We start from the raw sequence: 14988 nt of genomic DNA, 5'->3' as shown, positions 1-14988 counted from the left end.
TCCCATCATAAGAAGGTTCATGTCCATTCTAGTATTCTAATTCCTAATTCTATGCTCCTGCCCCACTCCCGGGGGAGTTCCCTTGGCCAGACCAGGATCATCCGGAAGGCTTATGAACAGGAATACACCCACATGATGGAGGAGTGCTACCAGCTCTGAGCAAAACTTGAGGCCGGGGCTAATATCCCACTGTTCAGGTACACTGCTGCTACTTCATCTTAATGTAGGAAATTATGAAGAAGGAAAAACACATTATACTGGAGAGAGTCAGAAATAAGAGATTGAGGAATTTTTATGTTAGTGTGGGAGAGATTATTGTCTGAGGGGGAAAGAACAGTGAAATAACACGCTACGAAACCGTCAAGAAAAACAATGACATATGCAGTTTGATTTAATAGACTATAGAGGGTCAATTGACTTCCATCCTGCATTTGAACCCCAGCATCATCCTGTATATGCAGTTTAAGGCATATACAGGATGATATAAGGGCTGAGGCGTGGGCCTTAAAGCAGGGATGTCCTTGACCTTTAAAAACCATTGAGACAATGAAAGATAGAGGGGGGGGCTGTGTAAATCTTGGTGAGCGATACCAGTTTCCTGGATTGTATTTCACCAGCCTAATGGATCCTTCAGTGAGGAGGATGGATGAGTGCTTTGCCTGTGGGGGCTGTGGGGCGGAGGCCTGGCTGAGTCTAGCTGATCCAGCCTGGCTGGGTGCCCTCTGTCAGCCCCCGGACACTGTGCCCATCACTCAGGGCCGGGTGGGCCGCACTGGGGGTGCAGATCATATTTACACCCACCTAGTGGAGCGGGGGTCAGGGAGAGGAGAGGGAAGCTGATGAATGGAGCAGTCTCCTGGCTGGGGCGCTGCACATGCATCACAGCGGGCCATCCGCACCGGGTGCACCAGAGAAAACAGCAGTCATACATCGCCCCGGAGACCATCCATCACCCAGACCACTCAATTAGAGGCAGCCTCTCAGAGGGCCTGCAACCCAGCCGTCCTGGGTGGCCCAACTGCACAACAGTACACTGAGATGCATGATATACTGTACTGTATTGTATGCACATGTAACAAACTTGCATAAAACACAAACTTGTCAGAAATAAGAGATTGAGGAATTTGGCCAGTGCAGTAATAGTGGTATTGATAGGAAATGAATAGTTCTGTCTGAGCCAAAAGCACAAAGAGCATTTATGCCATGTCATTATTTTTACTAGGCACTGTAGGCAGGATGCTTTAATAACTGCCTCAGGTAACAGTAAAAATGTTCTCTTGATGATACACAAACATCTACACACTTGAGGACTTCATTTGTTTCTTCCAATTCCACTCCCAGGTGTACTGGTATCCTGGTGAAGAGCTCTGAGGATGACGTGGACTTCCAGCAGCTCAGAAGCACCCTGGAGAGTTCAGTCAAAGAGAGGAACCAGGTTCCCACAGAGACCCTGGGACCAGTGGAGTTCAGCCAGAGAGAGGAACCAGGTTCCCACAGAGACCCTGGGACCAGTGGAGTTCAGCCAGAGGCTCCCCCAGGTCAACCTGCTGGCTGGGGAGGGGGCCCTCATAGACACACAGCTGGTGTCCTGTATGCAGGCCAGGCCCTCAGAGCAGCAAGGTACAGGAAGGGCCCCTGAAGCAACTTTCGTTCTACACCTAATGACCCTGTAGAGAGGTTCAGACCTCTTGGTGTAATGGATAAGGATTGGACTACAGATGTAGGATCTTAATTTGATCACGCTGATGCAGGATAACTTTCCTGCAATGTGGGACATTTAAAACATAGTATATTTGAGGTTTAAAAACGCTTCTGAAATGTGTAATTTCCACTGAAATTTCAGACTTAATTTTCCTTTACGAAAAATGTATCAACCCCACAAAAATATAATCCACATTTCCTGTTGCTGCAGGATTATTTTCCTGCTATAGCAAACTAACTCAAATTAAGATCCTACATCTGTAACAGTCACAGGGACTCAGGTTCAAATCTTAGTCAGGCTCCTCCATGAATTTGATACAGGCCCATTGGACTGCTAAGGGAAGTAAGAGGATTTTCCCCATATCTCTGCATCTGTCCCATGCATTCCCAGAGACAGTTCCAGAGTCTGGGAGGAGTGTTAAGGATGGTGATAAGGTTACAGAAGTCCAGCCTGGCTCTTCACTCACCGTGACGACAGCAAGTGGGGTCTACGGTCCAGAGAGCCTGGTGATTACAGCTGGGCCCTGGGCCAACACACTGGTGTTCCATACTGGACTACAACTACCACTACAGCTGGGCCAACACACTGGTGGCCCATACTGGACTACAACTACCACAACAAGCTGGGCCCTGGGCCCAACACACTGGTGGCCCTACTAGACTACAACATACCACTACAAGCTGGGCCAACACACTGGTGGCCCATACTGAACTACAACAACCACTACAGCTGGGCCCTGGGCCAACACACTGGTGGCCCATACTAGACTACAACAACCACTACAGGTACAGTCACACACATTTTAGACACACGTGCATGCACATGTACGCGCACATACACACGCACATTCGCATACACAAACATTCCACGGTGTGTGTACCACACAACTCAAGGATTTCTGCCAGGTAAGAAGAGCATGATTCTGTACTTTAACTTATTTTTTATTAAACACCCTCCTGAAGCAATACGCAGTGAGTTATAGCAGTCCGTGTCTTTGACAGACACTGCATAGTCAGACACAGGGCAGTAACATGCTCTGGGGGAGATGGACGGTCCATCTGCAGAATAAATAACTCTACTTGTTCTCCCTTACCCTCAGCAGGGCCATGATAGAAAATACTTTCTATATTTCTGTAACTAAGAGGATTTATAATCAAATCTCCCAGGTCTTACTGTGGTAGAGCAGATCCTTTGTCTAGGGAAAACATGAGACAATTAGAGTCACAAGGGATTGAAAATACAGAGAGGTTGACTACATGAATGTAAACTATGGAATACAAGGCTATAGAAAGACTGCAGGCAAGCTATAGAAAGACTACCAGACAAGCTATAGAAAGACTACCAGACAAGCTATAGAAAGACTACCAGACAAGCTATAGAAAGACTACCAGACAAGCTATTAGAAAGACTACCAGACAAGCTATAGAAAGACTACCAGACAAGCTATAGAAAACCGTAGAAATACCAGTTAACTACAGCACAAGTAACTCCAGAGGAAGCTTATAGGGAGGGTGTGTTCCCTCTGAGGAAGGTCTGTTAAATCTGTCTGCCCCGGGCACATATGGCATCAGCCACTTCCCCTGCTTCGCCCAGATGGGAGCGGAGGGAGCGCATTTCCACTTCTATGGCCTTCTCTCCAATGAGTGCCCAGGCCTGATGAAGGTGAGGAACACTGTGACACGCCCTGGATACAGAAAGTGTCACTTACTGACACTGAATAATGCAGCAACTATTAGTGCCATTTCCCTGGACAAAATAACTGCTGTCCTATGGAGGGGATAGCTTGACAGCAACACTCCTTCACACTGTAATCAGATCCCTATTGTGAGGAGAGAATACACAGAGGACGCTATTTGAGGGCTTTGAGGGTATAGTCTTTCCTATTTAAACACAGTATTGTAGAGAGTGTGAATGACCCTTGTTATCCTCTAAAAACAAGACATTTCATCAGAGAAAAATCTCTAAGGATGCACGAGTATTTAAAATTTGCTTTATGCTGTTTATTCATTAAATGGTGCTATCGGCCTTGTGTTCCTCAGAACTGCTATCACATGGGGCAGTGAGATGGAACATAAGGAGAGGGTCAGACAGACGGACAGGACGGACATCCTCCTCCTGTCCCAGTTTGTGTCCCTCTACCTCTCTGGACTGGAGCCAGAACCAGCCCTGGTGGAGAGCTGCCTGTACACAGTCAGACTACTGATGTCCATGTACTAAAATTAACCAGAGCTCAAATGAACTAACCAATTCACTAGATGGATTAATCCTCACTAATCTAAGTAGAGATTTTGCTGTCTGACTAAATCATCAATATCATTAGTATTGGCTATTTTCAGAGTGCCGAAAACTATTGAATATGTAATTCTAACAGCACTCATGACATTATAATTACAATGTTCTGTTGAGTGACTCAATTGAGCGTGACAAGGGAAAACAACACAAGTTGCAACAATCCAGTTTGGATTCATATAATTAGGATGAGAGCATGTGGCAAACTCTCAGAGAGACTCTAAACAACATCATTGAAGAGAGAACACTGAGGGACACATTTTCAGTAGTGGTTTAACAATGTACTTCAACCATAGCCGCGGGAAGATGTTTGGGGTGGGGTTGCTGGTACGTTTTTGTCGAYGGGGGAGTGCGGCTGAATACTTTTTGTTGCCCACGCTACAGACGGCTTTATCGGTCCGCTAATACAGGACTAGTACAGGCCCAGCGCACTACTTTCGTGAGAAAATAAAGGGTGGTGCAGCACCCTCAGCACCCCTACTTCCCGCGGCTATGGCTTAAACAATAACCAGGTTTCCATCCAACCTTTAATTACAAGTAAAGCAGAGCTTCCAGAAACATGTGGTGAGACAGCATTTTTCCTAGCACTTCACACCACTTTCAAAGCAAAAGCACCGATTAGCCCAGTAACTTCCAGTATAATACTTACCTTCTCTGTCGCAGTCTACCATTGAAAACCATTGAAGACTACACATAGAAAAGTCATGCTATTTGTATTTGAGCAATATGATTGGCCATTAATCAAGCAACACTATGCTTGATACAGATGCACAATCGAGAGCATCCTGTCGGGCTGTATCACCGCCTGGTAGGGCAACTGCTCCGCCCACAACCGTAAGGCTCTCCAGAGGGTAGTGAGGTCTGCACAACGCATCACCGGGGGCAAACTACCTGCCCTCCAGGACACCTACACCACCCGATAGGAAGGCCAAAAAGATCATCAAGGACAACAACCACCGAGCCACTGCCTGTTCACCCCGCTATCATCCAGAAGGCGAGGTCAGTACAGGTGCATCAAAGCAGGGACCGAGAGACTGAAAAACAGCTTCTATCTCAAGGCTATCAGACTGATAAACAGCCACCACTAACTCAAATCAAATCAAGTTTATTTTATATAGCCCTTCGTACATCAGCTAATATCTCGAAGTGCTGTACAGAAACCCAGCCTAAACCCCAAACAGCAAGCAATGCAGGTGTAGAAGCACGGTGGCTAGGAAAAACTCCCTAGAAAGGCCAAAACCTAGGAAGAAACCTAGAGAGGAACCAGCCTATGAGGGTGGCCAGTCCTCTTCTGGCTGTGCCGGGTGGAGATTATAACAGAACATGGCCAAGATGTTCAAAATGTTCATAAGTGACAAGCATGGTCAAATAGTAATCAGGAATAAATGTCAGTTGGCTTTTCATAGCCGATCATTAAGAGTGGTTGAAAACAGCAGGTCTGGGACAGGTAGGGGTTCCATAACCGCAGGCAGAACAGTTGAAACTGGAATAGCAGCAAGGCCAGGTGGACTGGGGACAGCAAGGAGCCATCATGCCCGGTAGTCCTGACGTATGGTCCTAGGGCTCAGGTCCTCCGAGAGAGAGAAAGAAAGAGAGAAGGAGAGAATTAGAGAGAGCCAAGATTAACTAATTGAGTGGCTGCTGCCATACATGTAAAAAATGTATCACTAGCCACTTTAAACAATGCCACTTAATATAATGTTTACATACCCTACATTACTCATCTCATATGTATATACTGTACTCTATACCACCTACTGCATCTTGCCATCTTTATGTAATACATGTATCACTAGCCACTTTAAACAATTTCACTTAATATAATGTTTACATACCCTATATTACTCATCTCATATGTATATACTGTACTCGATACCATCTACTGCATCTTGCCTATGCCGTTCTGTACCATCACTCATTCATATATCTTTATGTACATATTCTTCATCCCTTTACACTTGTGTGTATAAGGTAGCGGTTGTGAAATTGTTAGGTTAGATTACTCGTTGGTTATTACTGCATTGTCGGAACTAGAAGCACAAGCATTTCGCTACACTCGCATTAACATCTGCTAACCATGTGTATGTGGCAAATAAAATTTGATTTGATTTGTTCCTGTAAGTCACAAAATCTCGAGCAGTACAGAAGTGGATAGCTACATGTACATTCACACAGCACACGCCAGCTGTCCTGAGAAAAAAGAAGCACCCATCAATCTACTCACTGAGCTTATTTATTTACAAAAGTAAACCTTAAATATTGAACATACTAGCAATATGCTGGCTTCTGTTGATAGTAAATAAAATGCACTTTAGCATTTGTCTTGGCTAGCCTAGTCTGCTGTAGCCAGGACAGAGGGCTGATTGGATAATGCTGAGCCGCCGGTCACCGGTCTATGGCCCGTGACGTGAAAGGGTAAAATCTAACAGTAATCTGCGCCGCTCGGTCATGTTGTTAACAAGGCAGCATGGTGCACCATCCAGAAACATTCAAAATCTATTTTCCATAACATTTCCATATATGTAAAGCATTTTTATCAAAAGCAATCACTTTTGCATGTGAAAACGTAGAATCCTACTAATTGAGCAGACACATGGCTTGTGCTGGGGAAAATATAAGGCTACTCTAAAATGTGCATGTGTTTTGTCACACAACACAATGCCTCAGATGTTAATTTTGAGGGAGCGTACAATTGGCATGCTGACTGCAAGAATGTCAACCAGAGCTATTGCCAGATAATTGAATGTTCATTTCTCTACCATAAGGTGCCTCCACCTTATGGTAGATGTTGGCAGTACGTKCAACCGGCCTCATAACCGCAGACCAGGAGTAACCACGCCAGCCCAGGACCTCCACATCCGGTTTCTTCAACTGCGGGACAGTCTGAGACCAGCCACCCGGACAGCTGATGAAACTGTGGGTTTGCACAACCGAACCAAACCTTCAAAAACCATCTCAGGGAAGCTCATCTGCATGCTCATCGTCCTCACCAGGGTCTTGACCTCACTGCTGTTTGGCATCGTAACCGACTTCAGTAGGCAAATGTCACCTTCGATGGCCCCTGGCACGTTGGAGATGTGCGCTCTTCACAGGTGAATCGCGGTTTCAACTGTGCCGGGCAGATGGTAGACGTGTGCGCGAGCGGTTTGCTCATGTCAACGTTGAGAACAAAGTGCCCCATGGTGGTGGTGGGGTTGCAGTACGGGCAGGCATAAGGTACGGACAACAAACACAATTGCATTTTATCGATGGCAATTTGAATGCACAGAGATACCGTCCCGAYATCCTGAGGCCCATTGTCGTGCCATTCATCCGCTGCCATTACCTCATTTGACGCAAGGATCTGTACACAATTCCTGGAAGATGAAAATGTCCTAGTTCTTCCATGGCCTGCATACTCATCTGACATGTCACCCATTGAGCATGTTTGGATGCTCTGGATCGATGTGTACAACAGCGTGTTCCAGGTCCCTCCAATATCCACTAACTTCGCACAGCCATTGAAGAGGAGTGGGACAACATTCCACAAGCCACAGTCAACAGCCTGATCAACTCTATGCGAAGGAGATGTGTCGCGCTGCATGAGGCAAATGGTGGTCACAGCAGATACTGACTGGTTTTCTGATCCACACCCCTACTTTTTTAAAGGTATATCTGTATTCCCAGTCATGTGAAATCCATAGACTAGGGCCTAATTAAATTATTTCAACTGACTGTAACTCAGTAAAATCTTTGAAAATGTTGAATGTTACATTTATATTTTTGTTCAGTGTATATTAAACAGCTTTTTAATAGATATCATAATAACCAAATATAGCCTATTAAAACTGAGTATACCAAACATTAGGAACACCTTCGCTTAATATTGGAGTCCCATGTTGACTCCAATGCTTCCCACAGTTGTTTCAAGTTGGCTGGATGTCCTTTGGCTGGTGGACCATTCTTGATACACACGGGAAACTGTTGAGGGTGAAAAACCCAGCTGCGTTGTAGTTCTTGACACAAACCGGTGTGCCTGGCACCTACTACCACCCTCTGAATGTCTTAATTGTCTCAAGGCTTTAAAATKATTCTTTAACCTGTCTCCTTCCCTTCATCTACACTGATTGGAGTGGATTTATTAAATTACATCAATAAGGGATCATAGCTTTCACCTGGATTCACCTGGTCAGTCTATCAATGTCATGAAAAGAGCAGGTGTTCTTAATGTTTTGTATACTCAGTGTAGAGAGAAGGCATGTTAACCTATTGGCCAGCAGTCAGGCCAGGGGTATTCAACTCTTACCCTACAAGGTCCGGAGCCTGTTGGTTTTCTGTTCTACGTGATAATTAATTGCACCCACCTGGTGCCCCAGGTCTAAATCAGTCCCTGATTAGAGGGGACATCTATGCATAGTCCCTTTACCCCTACCTACATGTTCAAATTACCTCGACTAACCTGTACGCCCACACATTGACTCAGTACCAGTATCCCCTSAATATAGCCTGGTTATCGTTAATGTTATTTTATTGTTACTTTTTATTTTATTTTATACTTTAATTTATTTAGTAAATATTTTCTTAACAATATTTATTGAACTGCATTGTTGATAAGTAAAAGCATTGGAACTGGCTTCAAGGTTCAGAGTTTAATTTGAGGGTTATAGGTCCTGCATGACCCCAATGCATTTAAAAACTACACCATGTCCAGGCCAGTATAAATTCTGTGCTGGCCAGTAGATTAGCTAATGTTAGACCCTGTCCTATGAATAGGGCCAAGACTTTTACTTGACCCGGTCATATGATCAGGAAAAGCTCCAGGCCTCAGAAAGACACACATTTTTCCACACCACTTCTGAACCTGTGGCACCACATCTGGAGTACAGTACATGTCTGATAAAAAATGTCAGGACAGGCCTGATGGAAACAACTAATTTGACAGTAAACTTTCCAAAAGTTGATAAAACATGCTTGACAAGGTTGGATCTTTTTGTGTCGGTAAAATGTATTATGCGAGAAATGGCGGTGGGAAAGGCTGTATAGGCAAATATCGCTATAATAACCATCAATATATTAACCATCAATATAATAACCATCGCTATAATAACCATCAACATATTAACCATCTGTCACGGCTGTCGTAAGAACYGGACCAAGGCGCAGCAGATGTTGAATTCCACATATTTAATTCAAAGAGAAACTTAAACAAAACAAAAATATCAATAAACGAACAACTAAATGTGACTACGTGGTGCACATGCACAAACACAAACAATATCCCACAAACACAGGTGGGAAAAATAGCTACTTAAATATGATCCCCAATTAGAGACAACGATACCAGCTACCTCTAATTGGGAATCATACAAAACACCAAAACATAGAAAATATAAACTAGAACACAACATAGAAATTATAAACTAGAATACCCCCTAGTCACGCCCTGACCTACTACACCATAGAGAAACAAGGGCTCTCTATGGTCAGGGCGTGACACCATCAATATAATAACCATTAATATATTAACCATCAATATAATAACCATCAATATAATAACCATCAATATAATAACCATCAATATAATAACCATCAATATAATAACCTTCAATATATTAACCATCAATATAATAACCTTCAATATAATAACCATCGATATAATAACCATCACCAGTCACGTAACGATGTGGTGTGTGGTCCTCCCACTACGACTCAGGAAAGCATGCAGTTTATTAGGCAACAGATTAAATAAATGATGATGAACTTCACAGTGTAGTCAGTGAAAGTGCATGGGTATGACCTTAATGTTCCTTTACAATAAATATTGTGCAAGCTGTTGGTTAGAGCACATGTGCCAAGACCAGAGTGGGTACATTCACTATATAACCAAACATTTGAGAATGCGATGGAAACCCATTTAACTTGGGGGGGGGGGGTTCAGTACATGGGAATTTAAATGCAGAAGTTATTTTCATGTGCACTATGTCATCAGGCACAGCATTTTAATCTGGTGGGATATTGTTTTTATGCAGATTTTATAATATTCACGTGAAAATCTGTCGCCAATTGGATGGAAACCGAGCTATTGACTCATCATTTTCTTGATTTACGCTTGTAGATAAAATGAAGATAAATACACTGTACACAAGGTACTGTAAGGTACTAAGGAGACTTTAACAGGAGTATGCATGCTCTCTGATTGCCTGCAGGTTACACCAGACCATCACTTTGTTCTAGATCGCCACCCTCACCACGGCAACATCGTAATCAGAGCAGGATTCTTATGTATGTTTACAGGAGTCCCTATTCACCTCTTGTTGTCATGGTACTGTGTTCTTGCATCCCTCTACAATATCTATTTGCACATTCCAGCACTGAGAAACCATATCAAAACCTACAGCCAAATGGCCACCCTGCTGAAAGACAGTTTTGTAGCCTGGCTGCATGCGTCCCTTTGGATAACGGCAAAGTGTAATAATCCAAACTTAAAGCCCATTGACTCAGACCAGGAGGGAATTCCCAGAATTTCTTCCATCTGTTCAACGGCTTCTACTAATGAATTCTGGATTAAACATGTAATTAATTTCTGCTCTTAAAGGTCCAATTCAACCGTTTTTATCTCAATATCAAATKATTTCTGGGTAACAATTAAGTACCTTACTGTGATTGTTTTCAATTAAAATGGTCAAGAAAAAACAAAGATTGCTTCTTAGCAAAGAGCAATTTCTCAAGCAAGAATTTTGCTAGGACTGTCTGGGAGTGGTCTGAGTGGGTAGGGGAAAACTGAAAACTATCTGTTATTGGCAGAGAGGTATAGAACTATCTTTCTTATTGGTCTGTTATCTAATGTATACCCTGTTGATATCACCAGGCAGGCCAAAACTCCATCTCACCAAAACAGGCTGAAATTTAAGGTGGTCTTTTCAAAACAGCTCTTACACTAAAAGGCATTATCATAATTTTCACAATTTCACAGTATTATTCCAACATCATAGTGTGGAAATATATATAAAACACAGGTAAATCACGCTTTTGACTGCACTGGGCCTTTAATCAATTTATAGCTCTGACCCGTGCAACTTGGGGGTTAGGAACTCCACCAAGCTCTGCCACAGTCCTGGCGTGTTGCCAAAGCTATTAATCTTGCGATGCATTGTCTTACATGTGATAACACAACTGGAGAAAGACTTTGCTGTCTGCTAGACTGAGCATGCTATATTGTTCTTTCAGCCCCCTCATATTATGGTGGAGTCATGATTTATTACAAGCATTCTAGTAGTAAGGCATTCAGAGCAACGGACAGGGTCACCATTTATAACTGTTAATTAGTTTGATTTTCTCATACCACCCACATGTTGTTCACCATGTTGCCAGGGTAATACTCTCCTACTGCACTTAACCAGTTATTATTTCAGCAAGCCCTGTCACCCACCATCTCAGATTGTTCTGAAATTGTTTCTGTAGTTATAAACAGGTAATAATGGCTTTCCTGAAACATTATTTTGTTGAAATGTAATTTTATCTTSGAGAAATTAAAGMGATACTTTGGGATTTTGGCAACGAGGCCATTTATCTACTTCCCCAGAGTCAGATTAATTAATGGATACCATTTTTATGTCTCTGTGTCTAGAATGAAGGAAGRTAGAGGTAGTTTCGCGAGCCAATGCTAACTAGTGTTAGCACAATGTTAGTTAGTTTCAAATCCCTTTCTTGTGCTTTTTGAGGTGGAACGACCCTGTATTCATCTAAAAGATATACAGTATTTGGGMGTTTCTCCCATTGTTCTCTGCATATCCTCTCAAGCTCTGTCAGATTGGATGGGGATTGTCGCTGCAGAGCTATATTCAGGTCTCTCCATAGATGTTCAATCGGGATCAAGTCCGGGCTCTGGGTGGGCCACTCAATGACATTCAGAGACTTGTCCCGAAGCCACTCTTGCGTTGTCTTGGCTGTTTCCTGTTGGAAGGTGAACCTTCGCCCCAAGGTCCTAAGCTCTCTGGAGCAGGTTTTCATTAAGGATTTCTCTGTACTTTGCTCCGTTCTTCTTTCCCTCGATCCTGACTAGTCTCCCYGTATAAAAATATCCCAACAGCATGATGCTGCCACCACCATGCTTCACCGTAGCATGGTTTCTTCCAGACGCGAAGCTTGGCATTCAGGACAAAGAGTTCAATCTTGATTTCATCAGACCAGYGCATATTGTTTCTCATGGTCTGAGAGTCCTTTAGGTGCCTTCTGGAAAACTCCAAGTGAGCTGTCATGTGTCTTTTACTGAGGAGAGGCTTCCGTCTGGTCACTCTGTCATAAAGACCTGATTGGTGGAGTGCTGCAGAGATGGTTGTCTTTCTGGAAGGTTCTCCCATCACCACAGAGCAACTCTGGAGCTCTGTCAGAGTGACCATTGAGTCCTTGGTCACATCCCTGACCAAGGTCCTTCTCCCCCAATTGCTCAGTTTGGCCGGGCGGGTAACTCTATCAAGAGTCTTGGGGGTTCCAAACTTCTTCCATTTAAGAATGATGGAGGACACTGTGTTCTTGGGGACCATCAATGCTGCAAAACATTTTTGGTACCCTTCCCCAGATCTGTGCCTCGACACAATCCTGTCTCGGAGCTCTACGGACAATTCCTTCGACCTCATGGCTTGGTTTTTGAGCTGAGATGCACTGTCAACTTTGGGACCTTATATAGACAGGTGTGTTCCTTTCCAAATCATGTCCAATCAATTGAATTTACCACAGGTGGACTCCAATCAAATTCTAAAAACATCTCAAGGAAGATCAATGGAAACAGGATGCACCTGAGCTCAATTCCGAGTCTCATAGCAAAGGATCTTATTTACTTATGTAAATAAGATATTTCTGTTTTTAATTTTTTATAAATTTGCACAAAAATATTAAAACCTGTTTTCACTTTGTCATTATGAGGTATTGTGTGTAGATTGACGAGGAAAATGTTTTATTTAATACATTTTAGAATAAGGCTGTAACGTAACAAAATGTGGAAAAAGTGAAGTGGTCTGAATACTTTCCGAATACACTGTAAATCTAACATCACTGATAGCAGGGCTGAATAGTAATGAATCCGTCAGGATCAGACAAAAGAGATTCTCCTAGCACTATTTTGTGTGCTCTCTCATTCTCTCGTTGTACCCTCTATCCCTCCCTCCCTATCTCTTTGTGACACTTTATGCTTGTCACGGCCGGGACCTGTTCCCTTAGGTCTGCAGTTGACCTCCTCTCACCTCAATAATATTAATGTKTTTTGGGCAGACAGCACAATGACTTTTTGAGTGGTCCTCTCATCCCCTCACCTTCCAAACGCCTCTGTCCTCTCATCTGCTTGGACAGCTATACTTAGAGAAAAGTGAGAGACAGAAAAAAGTGAAAAATTGATTGAGGTGAAGTGTGAAAAAGACTATTACCTGATTATAGTTATTAAGCAAATCAAGGTCTCCCACATCCTCCATAATGTGCTCATTCTGTAGACCCTTTTGTTTGTAAATTACATACTCTTAATTTTACACAGATTTTTCTTTAGTCACTATTGTATGCACATTTTGGACTGACATACTGTAAGGTCACCGAAATCTTTATTTCCCCAGGTCATGGTTTCAAGTTTGGCCTAGTTGTTGGGAAGGTACTGTGTAAGCTGAGCCATGGAGAGATGAACCTCTCACCTTTCAAAATCCAGTGGTTCCAGTCCAACCACAAATCCTCTTTATAGAACTAATCACAAAGGGGGGAATTCCGACCCAAGTTAAGCTTGCATAAATGGAACGTATTTCCCTTTTTTTGCACATTTGTCTCTGCGTATTCTGACCTTGAACTTAAGCATGAGAATAGCATGCTATTCACCCGCTATTCCTTTGGGGTGGAGATCAAAGAAATGAAGATATGGCGGAGGTGTGTTCCTTTTCCATAGTGAAGAAAGCTATAAATAAATACCTGTTCCGTTATTCAYAATTGTATTGTATGCCTCATTATTTGTAGGGATGAAATTTGGAGACCTGGGCTTTTCTCCGTTTTATTTAACAATTTTTGTCATGTTAAATATTAGCCATTATGATGATTCATTTTCAAATCATATGAGCAAAAAATATTTTGCTTTATCTGGACCAGACAAAATAAAATGAGCCTATAATGAATATGAATTGGGTGGGTTGAGATTGTTAAATATAAAAGCACTAAACCTCTCTCTAAAAGCTTCACTCATTCAAAAGTTATATTTGAACCATAAATGGTTCTCAAGTAGATTAATAAGAAAAGCTCATACATTGTTTCAATGTGCAGAATTTTTTTTTTTCTTTGTGCAGATTGCCATGTCTCATTTTCGATTAATTGAAAATGATACTTTTTTCAAAGTAGCTGTCTTTTTCAAACAAGCATTGCAGAGCTGGCTACAATTTCAATTTCATCCCCCTGAAAAGATAGAACAAATATTACAACACATATTATGGCTGAACTTAAATGTGCTGATTGATAAAATACCTGTATTTATGGGAAAGATGTTTGAAAAGGGTATTTTGTTCTTAAATGATATTGTAAATTGTAATGGTACAGTTATGTCCTTCATGGAGTTATCAGAATTGTACGGGAAGGTCTGCTCAATCCAAGAGTACAACCAATTGATTACAGCATTGCRCCAAAAAWYGAGGAGGCGGGTGGCAGCGGGAGGAGGTAGGGAGCTGGTCTGTCTGCCCAATATAAAGGATCAAAACTGACGGAGGAATAAAAATAGCATAAATAGGAAAGTATACCAGTTTCATTTGAGGACCAGGATGTTAACAACTGTGCCATACAAATTGCAACATAGTTGGGAAGAGATTTTTGATGTACCGATTCTATGGTACAGGGTGTATGAGTTGATATATAAAACAGCCAACATAGGAGCCACCTTCAGTAATACCCACATACATTTATAACTGTCAAATTAGTGTTATTTCCTTAAATTTGTAGCCRACATTTTGCATCATTCCATTCCGTTTACCTTAGTTTCCTCTGTCATGTCCATGTAAATTGCT

The 14988-nt window shown here is 42.5% G+C and overlaps 1 pseudogene; it reads left to right on the top strand.

The window, feature by feature from the left end:
- The first annotated feature begins 621 nt into the window (after window positions 1-621).
- Window positions 622-13691, top strand: LOC111979999 (monomeric sarcosine oxidase-like; annotated as a pseudogene).
- The last annotated feature ends 1297 nt before the right edge of the window (window positions 13692-14988 follow it).

This window comes from Salvelinus sp. IW2-2015, linkage group LG20 (assembly GCF_002910315.2).
Source record: "Salvelinus sp. IW2-2015 linkage group LG20, ASM291031v2, whole genome shotgun sequence".
NCBI classification, from domain to species: Eukaryota; Metazoa; Chordata; class Actinopteri; order Salmoniformes; family Salmonidae; genus Salvelinus; species Salvelinus sp. IW2-2015.
This window is presented reverse-complemented; position numbering and strand designations above follow the sequence as displayed.